Source organism: Lates calcarifer, linkage group LG4, assembly GCF_001640805.2.
Source record: "Lates calcarifer isolate ASB-BC8 linkage group LG4, TLL_Latcal_v3, whole genome shotgun sequence".
Classification (NCBI taxonomy): domain Eukaryota; kingdom Metazoa; phylum Chordata; class Actinopteri; family Centropomidae; genus Lates; species Lates calcarifer.
In genome coordinates, this window is record NC_066836.1 from 16,036,307 (window position 1) to 16,052,071 (window position 15,765).

The 15,765-nt window shown below is 43.0% G+C and overlaps 1 protein-coding gene across 2 annotated transcripts in view; it reads right to left on the reverse strand.

Moving 5' to 3' along the window:
- The window catches only part of LOC108883647 (SPRY domain-containing SOCS box protein 4), a 70,896-nt gene that overhangs the window by 39,994 nt on the left and 15,137 nt on the right, over positions 1 to 15,765 (reverse strand). Inside the window, exon 1 of one of the 2 annotated variants that reach the window (XM_018677027.2) lies at positions 5,995 to 6,617. The exons of the other annotated variant lie outside the window; for it this stretch is intronic. The gene's annotated coding sequence lies outside the window, so the exon portion shown is untranslated. Of the gene's footprint in view, positions 1 to 5,994; positions 6,618 to 15,765 lie in introns of those variants that run through there. 2 annotated transcript variants of the gene reach the window in all.

The following is a 15,765-nucleotide window of genomic DNA, read 5'->3' on the forward strand; positions in this document are numbered from 1 at the left end:
AGTTCACTCCTCAGCGCGAAAGGGTTCAGTGCTCGGGCACACGGGCACAAACACACACACACACACACATACACACAGACAGCTGTCTCAGTGTGTGTCATCATGGCTGGCAGGTGGGTTAAGGGTGGACCCTGCATGGAAGATTCCAGAGCCATCGCTGTCAAACTCCAGCCAAAGAAAACACTATTTAACACTGTACTGTGTTTGTGTGTGTCTCAGCTGGCCCAGTCTGGCACCACATGCGAACGACAATCTGGCATTACGGGCTGTCATCAAGGAGGCACTTGACCTCTGACCCCGTGTCGTCACGGTCACCGTTGCGTAGTAACCTCTCAAGAGGCTGGTGGTGGGCTGGCGCAGCGTTTGCTGCTGCGAATAGCGGCAACATGCTTCCACCATCTGTTGTTTACTCTCCCTCCCTCCATCTCTCCCCTCCATCTCTTGCTTCGTCTGCAGCCAACTCATTTAGGATCAGCCGCACTTGTTCTCTCTCCCTTCATCTGTACTTTCAGCTGGGTTAGACGGGTATGGAGGAGACAGGAGATCGCGATGCATACATACATAAATACAAAATGTAGGTTGCTATGGTTTAGAGCTGCAACCAGTTATTTTTTCATGACCTATGAATCTGATGATTATTATCTTGATTAACGGATTAATCATTTAGTCTAGAAGGTAAGAAAATAGTGGAAAATCACAATTTTTCCCAGTAACAGTTTCTTCAGATCACTTCATTTGTCTAACCAACTGTCTTTGTATCACATGGGATTAAGAAATGCAGGAATTCCTCAACTTTCAGAAACTGAAACAAGAGAATTTGTTATTGTGTTATAAAAATAGCTGTCAATTAATGATCTGTTGATCAACTAATCAAATAATCGTTTCAGCTGTACTATACTTTACTGACGTTCTGATAAGTTACATTAAAATAGAAACTATTCTAAACGCCTCGTCAAAAAGTGGGAAAGGATGAGATAAGAAGGCAGACAGAGGGCAGACGGACGGCAGTGTGCACCTGGTGTGTGGGTTGGCTTCATCTGGCTTCTCCTGCTGTAGTACTAACAAGCTCCAGTCACTAAAAACCTTGCGAGGGCTGTGTGTGTGTGTGTGTGTGTGTATGTGTTTGTTTAACACTGTACAAGAGGAGGACACAGTGTGTCTCTGCCACAGACTGTGTTTCGTTTTAAACTGCCCAGTGAGCTCTGACTGCGCAGACAGGCTTTGAAGTCACACACAAACACAGACTCACACACAGGGATGGGAAACTACTGAGGAACCTCTCACTCATACAGCACCACCCTCAGAGAACAGACCAGGGATGTCTGTGGGCTTTTCCGCAGAAATTTTGTGAAGCTCTCCAAAGCACTGTGTCTAAATATGACCTTATGACTAACAGAAACCATGTTTTCCATGTAATGCCGAATATGGTGGTGCTTACTGTACATGTGTGATTGCTTGTTAGTGTCTGGGAGGGCCAATCAAGGACAACTGGTGACCAACATGGCCCCAGAGAATCAGGACTAACAGCATGACAGTCCGGTTTCTATGTTTGTGCATGAATGTCTAGGTCTAAGAGTGTGCTTGTGTGTGTGCTCATTTTTCAGTTATCATCCCAGCCACCTCAAGACACAGTGACAGCAGCAGAAACAGCTGTTGTCTTGCACCACTAACACTGCAAGTGGAAACAATGGGCTTTGTTTAGAAATGTTAATGCACAGTCAAATGCAGGTGAGGATATTTTAAAAGGTTGATCAATACCGTATTCATATTTGTCTGTTCAATATAAGGCTAAATGTAGCAGCTGCTTAGCTTAGCATAAAGACTGGAAACATGGGGAAACAGCTAGCCTGGTTCTGTCTAAAGGTAACAAAATTCATTTACCAGTACCTATAACACTCACTAATGAACACGTTAAATATGTTGTTTGTTTAATCTGTATAAAAACTGAAGTGCAAAATGACAATATGAGCTTTTGAGGGGGACTATGTCTTGCCAAGACTACCTTCTTAACGTTACATAAAGGTTGCCGGGCGACCAGCAGATCCCATTACCTTCATGTTTCAGTCTTTACACGAAGTTGGGAAAACTGGCTGCTGGCTATAGCTTTATATTGAATGGTCAGACGTGGGATTGGCATCGGTTTTCTCATCTAACTCTCTGCAAGAAAGCTAATGAACATATTTCCCCAAATGTCAAAGTATTCCCTCAAAGCATTTTCATTCTCCTCAGAGCAAAAAGTTTATGGCCTGCAACAAAGCTGATCTCAATTTCAGCCAAACTTCATGACTTGCCCCCAGGACCACTGAGACACCAGACACAGTCATTTGGAGAGACAGTGCGCCCGATGAAACATTTAATGAGCTGCAAGTAAAACATTTCATGTGTCTGTTTCGGTTATCACATAAGAGATTCAGCAGACTCCCCCTGAAATATTGAGGCGTCTGTCTGCATTAAAAAAATCTCGGCAGTGTGCAAAATTAACTTTTTGACTCACCTGTCAAGGGTCTGTGAACTCAAATTATTCCAGCTGGTGTGAATTCTGATTTAAGTATAGAATTAGGTACTTGTCTTAATTTAAAAATTGCTCTCTTGCTGATATGTTGGTCAAGCTTGAAATTCAACAGGAAAAGCTGCAGAACTCTAATAACAAGGAAACATTTTGAAGTTTGAGGACAGGCAAAGGCCAAACTAATTTTCCATGTCTCATTATAACAGATGGATTGTAGTTTTGCTCATCCCTGTGTTCTTGTTGTGCATTTTTTTTCACAGACTTTTATTCATGGGCCTAAACTTAGACCATATCACTTCATCCCCAACCATTACATAACTGATTTTAACCGCTCCAACCTTATGTGAACCTGAACTGTCATGCTAAATTACAGCAACTTTGCCTCATCCCTATGACGTTTGAAAAATGAATCACAAAGTGGTCACTTCTTCCACTTTCCACTTCTTGGAGGGGGGGGGGTCATTTGGGCACCACAGAGAATAGAAAACAGAACTCACACGCAGCCACAAACACACGGCAACAAACACACACACACACATTTACATTATATCTCCTCATAGCAAGCAGCTCTACCCACTAGATTAAACAAGCTACCATCCTCTCTGCATTTCTGACATTCATTCCTACTGAGGGAATCCCTGGGTAGCTGAAGATGCCAGAGCGAGACATAAACTGTATCGTCTGGCTCCTAACAGGATGTCAAAATACAGACAGAGACTCAAGACTGGGTCTTTAAATTTATCACACAGAAGTGGTGAGAAGGAGTGGTGCACTCATATAGTCATCTCTGGACTTATTAGGCAGTTGTGAAAAGAGATATCACCACTCTTTAAGCACTGTCTCTTTTTGTGGGTAACTCTGTTTCCTTACACATCTTTCTCCTCTATCTTCACTATCAACTTTCTCTCCCTCATTTTTCCTCCATTTTCTTTCCTATTCCACAATCAATTTGTCTCTGTCCCAGTCTCTCTGTCTGTCTTTCTCTCTCTGTGTCTCTCTGCCTTACTGTACAAATAAATCCACAGTGACTACAGCAGAGCTGACATCCTATCAACTGGTCTCCCAGGCCTGCTATTAAATGCCACACCAAATGCCCCAGCGTCCACCATGCGGCAATCAATGCGAGCTCAGCATGGAGGAAGAGCAAAGTCTGCAAAACACCGAACACGAGTGAATTCACACGCAGCTGCATGCTACTGCACATGCTCCCTGCTGCCCCTGTCACACAGAGATGAAATTGACTATGTACAAATGACCTTTATACGTGAGCCTATAGTTTCCTTTGGTGAGAAAAATTCCCTTGCTCTTTTTCTCAAATACTGAACTGAACATTGCTGAACTGAAACTTAATAGTTAACTAAAAATAACTAACCCTAACCCTGTATTTTTGACGGATTGAAACCCAGAAAATATATAAACACACACATACACACTGTCTGCACCTAAGTTTTTACATTTCTCTCATGCCCGCTGTGACACCTTAAAATCCATGGTGCCCTGAGGGAGGACCATTAGTGCAACAGTGACTGAGCACACCTCAACGGAAATCCTATTAATCTCTCTCTCACACATATGGATACACACACACACACAAGGCCTTGGTGGTGCCATCTATAAAGCTCTAGGGAGTTGCAGTAGATTCAGGTGGCAGATTCACAACCCCAGCAGTAATGAAACTGATTCAAAGTCTTCTCGAATATGACGTGCTGCTCCTGCTGCTCACTCATTTAACATCCATAGCTCTTTCACAAGAGAGTGATGAAATATGTCACACAAGTAAAACGCAACCCAAGATTTTTTTTTTTTTCCTAACTCTTGCGTTGTGGAATGACATCAGGAGTGGCTTTCCAGTTGCTCATTTTCATCAGATTCAGTGGGTGGTTTAAGAGAGGGAGGTTCAGTAGTTCTTTGCAGAGGTGAAAGTAGTAGTCACTTAATTAGCTAATAACTTAATAGATGGTCATTTAAGCTGTTTATGAAGAATCAAGACTAAATATATTACACAAATGAATACCACTCTATTAAGTATTTCTGTCTCGACGACAGACTGATGTTGCTGCTTGAATGGGTGTAAATGCCAAATCTTCATAAGCATTTGCTGCTTTTCTCTTTTTTATGTAACATGATTGGGTTGTGAACAGGTGGTCAAACAAAACAACAATTTGAAAAACTCTGGAAAAGTGCCTTTTTATCTATTTTCTGACATTTTATAGAGTAAACAGTTCATCAGTTAGTCAAATGATAATCAAGAGATAATGGAAATACTTGCAGTCGTAGCTCTGTGACACACACGCACACACACACACACACACACACACATGCTCATGTTTTATGATTGGGGCACTTGTCTCTCCCACCACGGTGTTCTCCAAAATTGCTTGGTGCAGACTGGAACATCGGGTTCTGTGCCAGGACATTTGACAGGGAAAAGTACATCCACACAAGCATGCACACACAAAAACAACACGATATCGAAAAACCCCCCCACTGTTCTCAAATTACAACCAGAGAAAGGGAGAAAATGAAGAGAAAGAATGGAAGGAAATTAAAAACAGTGCCTAAACAGAGCATTATTTAAATAAAGGGACTAACTCTAAAAAGGCAGAGCCTGTGGTTGAGGAGGGCTGTGTAGACCTGAGTGAAATAAGGAGAGAGAGAGAGAAAGACAGAACACAAACAATGGAGGAGATGGAGATAGAGAGAGAGAGAAACAGAGGTCAGCAGCTGACAAAACAAAAGGATAAAGTCAGAAAGGAGAGCTGCTATCTCTCTATCCCAGGATGGACCACACAAACACACCCTCCCACCCCAATCCATAGACTAAACACAAGGCAGCGAGAAAAGCTACTGTGGGCAGCGCAGAGCAAGCCGGCAGATTAGGGGTGTTTGTAACGTATAGACAAACAGTGTGTTTAAAAATAGAAAGCAGGATCTATCCCATTATTGTATGTGAGCGAGGGAAATCCTAGGATAGCTTATCCAAGAACTCTCAACTCTATCTCTACAGAACAAAAGCAGACACACACACACACACACACACACACAGGGGTATCCCTGCTGGCCAGCTGGGGCCCCGAGACCATTAAGAAAATTAAAGGCGACAGAAGATGAGCAGGAGGAGGGAGAGAGGGAGGGAAGAGGAGAGGCCGAGCGCACGGTAGCATCCATGTGAGAAGAAAATGTTAGGAGTGTATCGTTAATAGGTTAACAGCAGCTGCAGTGTGTGGGCTGATCTTGTCTAATGTAAACAGAATAAAAAACTACTCATACTTACAGCTACTTAAACCCTCAGACATGTGTTGTTTATCACTGTATAAACTGTCACAAAGCACACTGCATCACAGATACTGCACAGATACTCTGCTTCTCTCACAAGTACACACAGGCACACGCTCCTGAAATAGCAACAGTCTCTTTCATATGAGACATATTTCAGCAATGACACACTACACCTTGTAGACAACACAACAGATCAAGACACTTACAGTGAATCTCCAGTGGCTCGTCTCATGCCTCGCTGTATGAAGCTGTTCAGCCTGAGTCCATGTTCAAATCCAGACAGCAGCCACAACACAGTTAAACTCCTCCAGCCAGCTGCCGGCAGCGAAAGAGCCCGAGCAGACGGGAGGAAGAGAAGACCAGCAGCCAGCAAGTCTGTCTGAGACCGAAAGAGAGAGACTCCCTCTTTCCTCAGAGGGCTGCCCACCTCTTCCTCTCCCTCCTCCTCCCTTGTTCCCTCCCTCTTTTCCCTCCCTGGAGCTTATCTGTCCTGAGGCTATCACTTCTTCCTCACCCCCCCCACCTTCCCCCGACAACACTCCAACTCTAACGTGTGTTTCCAAGGCAGCGTCGTCACGGCCACTGACAACTACAGCTCCTAACAGACTTTCAGCCCCGCTCCCGTTTCAGTTCCCCTTCAGTCTTTCCAAGAGAGCGAGGGTGAGCGGAGAGGGGAGAGAGAGGGGGAGAGAGAGAGAGGGAGAGACATGAAGGGCTGAAAGCCGATCCCCTCTGATCTCATCAAGCAAAGTTACCAACAGCAACCAGACCGGCAGGCAGCTGAGAGAAACACCCGGTTCACCTCCTCCCCTCCCTCCCCTCCCTGATTCCCCCACTTCTTACAAAGAGCTCTCGCTGAGCCAACCAACCAAACCAAACCAAAGTCCCCCCTCCCCCCTCTGTTAGAGACACACACCATCACACATGTGCACATACATACACACCTACACGTGCCACATATGCTGCACGAGTGGAGCATGTGCACATCTCAGGCATTAAAGTGAGAGAGGCCTGTCATGTCCTATGTGTTACCAGAAGTATAAGGTTTAAAAATACAAACATCCAATAAGAATAACACTTGATTAAAAGTAGTAAAATGTAGAAACTATCAATAGAATAGGTGCTCATGGAGAGAAATGTTAGATTATTGTTGCAAAGTATAAAGCATTATTTTTTTATACTCTACATTTCTGCTATTAACACAACATCCAGCGCTGTCTGAGCAATGACCTGCACTGTTTTGTTCTGCTCTGTTGCTCTCTGTTCTTTCCTGTCGTCATATTGTATATTTGCCCACATCTGCACATTACTGCATAACTTGGCTCTGAGGTGATGTGATGACTAAGTTCATTTATCGCCCTTTTCCCGCAGCTACATCAGTCATTCACAAAGTCGGGGAAGTGAGGACAGCTTTTGGAAGAGCGCACGCTCTCTCTTTCTCCTTCACTACTGGTACTTTTCATCTCCATGTGGCATTTCAAAACAAGCCACATAAACGTGCACATTCACACTAACACAGCCACATGTGCACAGCCTTTTTCCATACATGTGGAGGGGTGAGACAGACATCAGTGTTCGCAGTCATGCAGGACTAGACCCAGCCAGCTCACTTCCTGTATGGACTTCCTTTTCCCAGGACTGCTGCGACCACCAGGGAACTCTCAACAACACCACCTCTCCCACTTTATCATTACCATATCATTATGTCACATGTCTGCCGAGGCATTCAAGTGTAACATGCAGTAAGAGGGAGTTGTGGGATAGTAAATCGTGGTTTTGTCTGACTTTTCTTCTCAGACATCTACAATTAACGAAGAGGATGCATTTAATTAGGAGCTGGTGCAGTCAAAGGACACACACACAAATGAACGTCACACACTTAATGGACTGGTTTGACACTCGAAAGACATAAGCATATCTCTCCATTAAATATGAAGCTTTAATTGGGAGATGGTTAGCTTAGCAATCTGGCTGACTGCCTAGTTGTCAGCGAAGTTTAATTTGTACAAAAAACAAACTGAAAAACAACATATCAACAATTTCTCATCTAGCTTCATGCCAGAAAGCAAACAGGCATGTTTCCAAAAATACTGAACTTTTACCTGTGTAACTTGCTTACACTTAGAAACTCTTTATGGCATGTATTGCACTAAAAAGTTGATAACTGTTCAGCACAAATGTTCCTGTACACACAAAGTGTGTAAATGTCAAAGCCAGTGAATTGACCTCATTCAGACTGAAAGCTGGAACAGAGGAAATGTGCAGATCTGTACAAACACACACTGGCAGCTATGGATCACCTAAGGCAGACATATGGGTTAGACACATGACCCTTTCCCCATGAACACACACACGAACCTCAACGTCCTGACTGACTCGCTATTCTAGACGGCAGCCACTGTAGGTCAATGGTTTTGAATGCAAGCAGTCACTGTAGGCTTAACATAATACACGCAGTTAGGAAGGAGGAAGAGGAGGGGTGGAGTGATGTGAGGTTAGAAATCTGGCAAAGAATCTGAGGATCCATTTCCACGAAAGTTAAGCTGTTGTGAGGACAAGTTCAGGTTTTATGGTTTGGGAAAATATTTTGCTGATGTTTTCCCGGTGAAAACAAATTTACTTAAAGAGTGATGATGCCTTATTTGTAATTTTGGGCAGCTGTGTGCACATGAGATATATTTAAATTCTTTGTTGTTTACCCTAGCTTTAATTGCATTAATCCTATCACTACTATTTTGTAATCCAGCGTGCTGCAGAAATCAGTTCTTCCACAATTAAATGTTGTTCCTTCCAAATCGTAGAAGGGGATTGTGGAAGTCTGGATTTGTAATACGACCAAGAGGCACGACCTGACGATGCTGCACTGATAGTAGGATCAGCTTAGGATCAGCTTTAGAGACAGTGACTCACTAGAGTACATGACTACATTGGTCTCTTTTACTGCTTCTAATTTACAGTTTAATTTGCATGTAAAATACAAACACACACACTCAGCCCCGTAATTCTGCTGGATTAGAGGCTTTTCCGGGTTTTATTTTTTAGAGGCTTTGCTTCAAACCAGTGATCACTGAAATTGATTGTGTTGTCCAGCGTCACAGCAATCACATACTGTATGTGAAAACCCTGTGAGAAAACATGTTTCCTGAGCACGTAGCATTAGGTGTTAAAGATAGTCCTCGGTTTATTTGACCATTTTAATGCTTTGTATTTCTGTATATTTGTTTGAATATGAAGCTCAGATCTAAATTTGAAAATTGCAGAGGTCAGGATTTTTTTGTGTTTATATGTAGAATGTATCTAGCTGATTGTTCTCTACACCATTGTCTGCATCTGACTGTCAGTATCCATTTATGTCACTATGTGAATTGTCAGTACACTGCTGCACAAATCCATTAAAAAAAAAAAATTCCAGTACATTTGTCAGTTACTCTACGGTCTAATAAGATTCAGTTCTATCATCCTGAATAAGAATCCAAAGATACAGTTTGACATCAAAGCTTCAAACTGAGGAGTGAGTCTGCGGTACATCCCCCATCTTCTCTGCTGGACCCTGCTGTAAATTGCCCCCTGATTTTCTACCTCAGGGCACATTCACACTTAAGGGACCCCATGGGGTCTGGGGACACGTGTGTGTGTGAGAGTGTATGTGTGTGTGTGTGAGTTAATCTGCAGGACAATGGGGGCCCTGTATTCACCCCACACACACAGAATTAGGGCTAGGGGCCTCACAGCTGAGCAGCTTACTGACAATAGAAACTGGAGGTGTGTGTGCATGTGCATTTGTATGTGTGTGTGTGTGTGTGTGTGTGTGTATGGGTGTGGGTGTGTGTGTGTGTGTGCGTGCCCTGCCTCCTGCCAACACACGTGTCAAACACAAAGCCATCCAACTGTCCACATGGCCCAGGGGAGAAGTATCGACAGAGAGGGACGCATAGATAGATGGACAGCAGGGAGGAACTCGAGTGCAGAATAAAGGAAAAGGGAGGAACTGGGGTCTGAAACATGCAGCCTCGGGGTGAAGGATGAGGACAGTTAGAGGGAGAGAGAGGGGGAAAAAAAGAAGCAGTAGATGGTAGAATTACCGTGTACAGATGGCAGAGAGAAAAAGCAACAGCAGCACGGCCAGTCTGGTCGAGGTAATAGTCAAAGAGGTCTGATGGAGGACACGCTGGCTTATTTTGTGTCCAGGCAATCAGCTGTTCTTTTCACAGGAGGACCAAAGTACACAGAAACATTTATATTCCTGTACTTGTGAGGACTTGCGTTGATTGCAGTCTTTCTGTAATTATCTACTGTGACCTAGAACTGTTTTTACTTCTAATTTAAAGGAATAGTTCAATATTTTTGGGACATTTGTTTAGTCACTTTCTCACAGAGGTTTAGATGAGAAGGTCACTTATGGTTTTATGGAGCACAGTGTTCACTGGCTGGGTGCAGTGATCTCTTGGATTCTTGTCTTCATTAACAGATATCCTGGTAGGCAGGTGATTTTTTTTAAAACTTTTAAACTTCAGACAAAGCCAGGCTAACTAACTAGAAGTAACAATCTGCATGATTCCTACCAGCTCAACTGCTCATTGCTTTAGTGTTTTTGCACCCTTGGTAAATGGATTACAGTGTAACAAAATAAGCATGAAAATCATCATCATTTTCATAACTCTTCATTGCCACTGCTAGTATTCTCTCTTCTTTTGCGTCCTACTGACCAGTTTTCTGTTCTTTTGAATCTGCTAATGATGCAGCAGCAAGTGTAGTTGTATGTGGTATTTTCTTTATTTCCTCGGTGGCGGAACATGCATACGTGAACTTCCGAGATAATTTCAAAATAGAGATCTTCAGGCTTTCATCAGCCCAGTATGTTTAACAATGACATAGTATAAATACAAAGTGACGTGTGGACATTATGGTTATTTTTATAACCCCAATTCTAACCTATTTCCTGTTCCTAGTTTCAGTTAAGTTTCAAACTAACCTGATCAAACCTAGATCTATTCTTAATGGCCCCTTAAAGGAGCAACGAATGGTGAAATGTACTCGTGTCAGAGGGTTGTCCTCATCTCTCTCTGCGTGTGAGGACGCTCATAAGGAGATGAGAGCACCAACATTCAGCTGTCATACCATGTGAACACAAAAGAAAGGCTCACTGAAACACACAGGCGCTCCACTCCTTTCCCTCGTACACACCCACACTGATACAGATGCTGGCCGTCCGAGTACAGCAGGTAGGCATTAATTCAGCCCGGCTGCACAATCAATGACGGTAAATGGAGGCAGCGGGAGGGACAGACAGCGATCTGCTGCTTTCATTTCCCCCTCTCCCTCTGTTTCTCTATCTCTCTCTCCATTAAAACACAACCTTTCCATGTCTTGTTTCATTATAGGAAAGCTCTCCAAGTGAGTCACCATCTCACATTGTACAGCACAGATGTATTTTTCTCTCTCTTTCTGGCTCTTCAGTGACACTTTCCCATAGTATCATGTCCTTCTGTCGGTCTGTACAATATACAGTTCTCTCTTTTTCTACGGTCACGTCTCCACTAATGAACACTCATCTGAAAACCTTGTTTATGTGTGCAATGTTTTCCATCTGTGCTAGCACTGTCAGACTGCTTTATTGAAGTTTGCAGTTCACTCTCTTGTTGAGTTTTTGTAGTCCAATTCATGCAGCACATTTGCCAAATTTCCACCTCTCTAACTGTATTTTACTGTTTTTGTAGGATTGTTTGTTATTTCAAAACCTGAAAAATGGTGTATGTCAGCAAGTAAGACTTCCCAGAAAAACGTCACATGACAATAAGAGGGTCACATGAAATATGTCAGCATTTCCTGCTTACATTACTTGAGATTTAACAAATTTATCTTCCCTCAGTCTAGCCTAGTCTGGCCTGGTGCAACTAATGTTTCACATTTATCTCAGTTGAATTTATGTCACTCCCTCACTTTTATAGCTGCCCAGTGGCCTCTTTCTCACCTTCCTCCCCTCTGCCCCCTCAACCCCCACCCACCCCAGCTCTTCCTCTCTCCCCTCTCCTCCCCTTTCTTTTCCCCCTACATCTCCTCTGCCTCTGCTCATTCATCTGTCGATACAGCACCTCCCTTGCCACTCCCCTCCCTCCACCATTTTTTTTCCCAAAGCTAATCCTCCTCTTTTTGATACTCTCCCTTATTCCTCCCTTCTGCGCCCTCCCCTCACCCTTTTTTACTCCAGCATCTGCTGGTCTGCGTCTGTCACTGATGACCCCTCGATGCCACGTGCCAAGTCCTCCTCTCAGGGTCCCACAGAGACCCTAAATCATTAACACACACACACATGCACACAGACTCACACACACACGGACTCACACAGATCGGCTTGTAATAGGTGGTTGTCTCCCTCCCAGAACAGGAAAAGCACACAAATTCAACCTTTGATTGCAGACTCTCATTACATTGCTGTATCATTTGTCAATTAAATGTCTTATAAAGGCCAAATCCTTCAATTAAATGGGCCTGGACAACATGTGCAGAGAATCTTAACAGATATACGACTGTCACTCTATAACGGCTGATTACATTACGGATACGGACACACCAGTGCTGACACAGACATCTGGGTTTGGGGTTAAGACTCCCCAGCTAATGAGAGAGTTTGTGCTGTAGCAAAATAAATGGATCACATACTGTAGGTCTCTAACAGCTGAAATGTTAAGGACTCAGTGTGTGTATCAGCAGTAGTAAAATGGTATTGGTAAATCTCTTTTACAAGCCAAACTGCAAGGCCAGAAGCATCACCTGCAAGCTATATTGTAAATGTAGCTTGTGCTCAGGCTGCAGCAATAAGGACATTACTGCCATGTTGCAATATACAGCAGCTTTACAACAGGGATGGAAAAAAACAAATCCACAACATCATATTGCTTCTAGCACACTGCTGTCTCTCCAAGACGTGCTGTTTGAAAGACTACTACTACTTACTCACAGAGCTGCAGACTACTTTTTATTGTTGAGATGATATACAAGTATGAACATGTCAAACTGTGTGAAATCGGCTCATCTTTCGCTTCACATCAAGGTCCGACGACTGTGAAGATGCTACAGGAAATGAGACCTTACAAACCGCGCCGACACACGCCCAGGATCGCCTACTCGCACAGGCCGAGTGGCGACACATCTGCCAGTCTCGGGGTCCACGCCTCTCGCAGTCAACTGTGCGCTTCCACCCCACATGTTCAACGGCACATGGATATGGCCATTGTGCAAAATATTTGCATGTGTCACTCTTCTACTGAAGCAACCAGTGTTTTGAAAATCATGACTCATAACTCCAAAACAAGAAACCAGGTCAGAGTCATGCAGACAGATGATCAGATAGAACAATACAGACAGAGACAGAGTTAATCGGTGGAGACACAAATACATTATCTCTACCCACACACACACACACACACACACACACACACACATAAAGGACAGCAAACAGGTTTAAGGGTATACCATTCACTATCACACAGAAATCGCAGAACAGATTTACTTTTATCTTGTGTCAAACACTATTAAACATTGTCATGGAAGATAAGGACAAACACAGAAAACCCAGAAAAAACACTTCAGTGCAGCCAAACATGAGCTAATGTCTGTACATGGATGTGTCTTTATCCAGAATGTGACTGTCCAGGCCAGGGCCAAAGGTGAAAGGTCAGTTAAATACATAGACTGCAGGGTTGACAGTCATCAATAAACCAGACACACAGGTACTGAGTTATCAAGTCTGCACTCAGCAAATTTACACACCCCTGTGTATTTACAAAACACCCAACATGTTTAGTTTTCTAACTGCCCTCTCCTTCATCTTCAGAGGCCGTGCAGCAGCACGTTTTGAACTGTGTCTCTTAGAGCAACATATAAAGTTCCCATCAACAGAGTTTCATATTTTCTATTTACTGCATGTCACGCTGTGCAAAGAGACCCACTTTCAAAATGTGGTATCAGCCTTGTCACGGGGAGTGACATGCACTCTGTTGTGCTGTCGTACTGTGTGACAAAGACACTGTCATGTCCACAGAGAGAGCTTTTTCTTTGTCCCAAGTTTGATGTTGATGTTCTGGTGAGTTTCACCTCACCTCACCCCACCCCACCCCAACACACACACAGAGTCTGCATTTCTGTAACTTTATGAGTAACTCAGCAAAACAGAGGTGTCACAACAAAACACCGTTTGTACCTATAATTCAAGGCCAGAACACCTGCAGCATCTCCCATCCTGGGAAAATGAACTGAACAGCTGAGGACTGTCACCTACTGTTCATGGCCAAATGTTTGATTGTAGTGATGATCAAAACTTGCACAGCTGGCAGCTTATTGAAGTTATTAAAAACCAAATGACATGCTGTGAGCTACTTGAGAATGGAAGTTGCTGTTAATAGCCAGTACAGTCCCCTGCATATCTATTGCAATACTGTTGTAGAGATACATATGCAAAAAGTATAGACAAAAGTACAAGGAGAGACAGGAATCAAAAATGAAATTCATGTAACAGAAAGTTATTATGGAAAATTTCCAGCTAGTCAGTAGTTTCAGTAAGAAATGATGAGATGTTAAAAGGGACAAGAGTTAAATGAACATGTATGTACACACACACACAGAGTACAGACCAGAGTGACAGCAGCCACACAGACAGACCTTACATGACAGCAGGACTCAGCGGCAGGTTGAGTGACACACAGACGGGTTAAAGAAGAGTCAGCCTGGAGCTGGGTGGTATAGAGCAGCATTCTGGTCAACACAGCAGCACAGACAGCAGTTTCTCATCCCACAGCAATTTAGCAGCTTATGGCAGCTCCATTTCCTCCAGACAGACTGGTAGGAAGCACCAGGCAGCTACAGTAATCTACTTTACTCTGGGATTAACAGTTCTCTGCAGGTGTCACTCTCTGTCCATCCGTCTGTCCCTCTCTGTCTTGACCTCTCCTTCACTATGTGACTCATTCACATCAGTCCTGCTCTTATTTCTCCTTCATTTGCATGACAACTAACATTCTGATATTAAGCTGTAAATTACAAAAAAATAGCAAAGTGGAGGAGAAACTGTTTCTTTCAATTCTCAATTTTATTTACCACAAACACGGAAAACTCCTCATTAATTTAAAACAACAATGTTTGTCTGTCTCTGCCGCCACAAGTGAGTCATTAAGTTAGTGAGCTGACTCAGTAATGTCATTCAAACATCTATCTAAAGACAGCCAACGTTACCCAAAGAAGCAGCTCAGCAGTGTAACAGACGCAGCAGTCTAGGCAATCATTTTTAAGTTTACCTTTTTTAATATTTCCACATAAGTAGCTCAGATGAGCAGGTTTAACTGGGGATGTACTGTGTTTAAAACCTGTGTGACTGCTCATGTTTGTGATGCCTCATGCACTTTACTGTAAAACTGTCAAGCAGTGTTTGCTTTGTGAACAACAATGTAAAATATTTGCATTTTGCTTTAAGAGCTGTTTTCACATGTAGACACATTAATCCCACTGTGGCTGTCAGCGGGATTTTTTGCAAAGGTTTTTGAAATGTTCCACAACCCAAAGTGGGAGAACAGTTTCATGACACACATTTTTAATGGACAGATATGAAAGCAGTATTGATCTTCTCATCTTCTTATAAGTGAGTGTTTCCCATAATGTCACACTTCTGCTTTAGTGTGGTCAGTATTTTTCAGACCACACTTCATTGTAGTGCTAAAGCAGTTAGTCAATAAATCGCTAATTAAAGGAATTAAAGGATTTTTTAACCTGGGCTTCATTTATGGGACTAAAATCTTTGCAATCAGTGCAGTACTGAGCAAGAACAGCGTACCTGGCAACCATGAACAGCTGCTGCAATGTAATCCAATGAGATTTGTCCATGTCAAAATATGTCCACTAAAGTGCTTGTTTTTGCCACTGACAGGCTCAGATTGTTATTATAAATGTTTGACAACATTATGTATAGGATTCTCTAGAGAGACCTT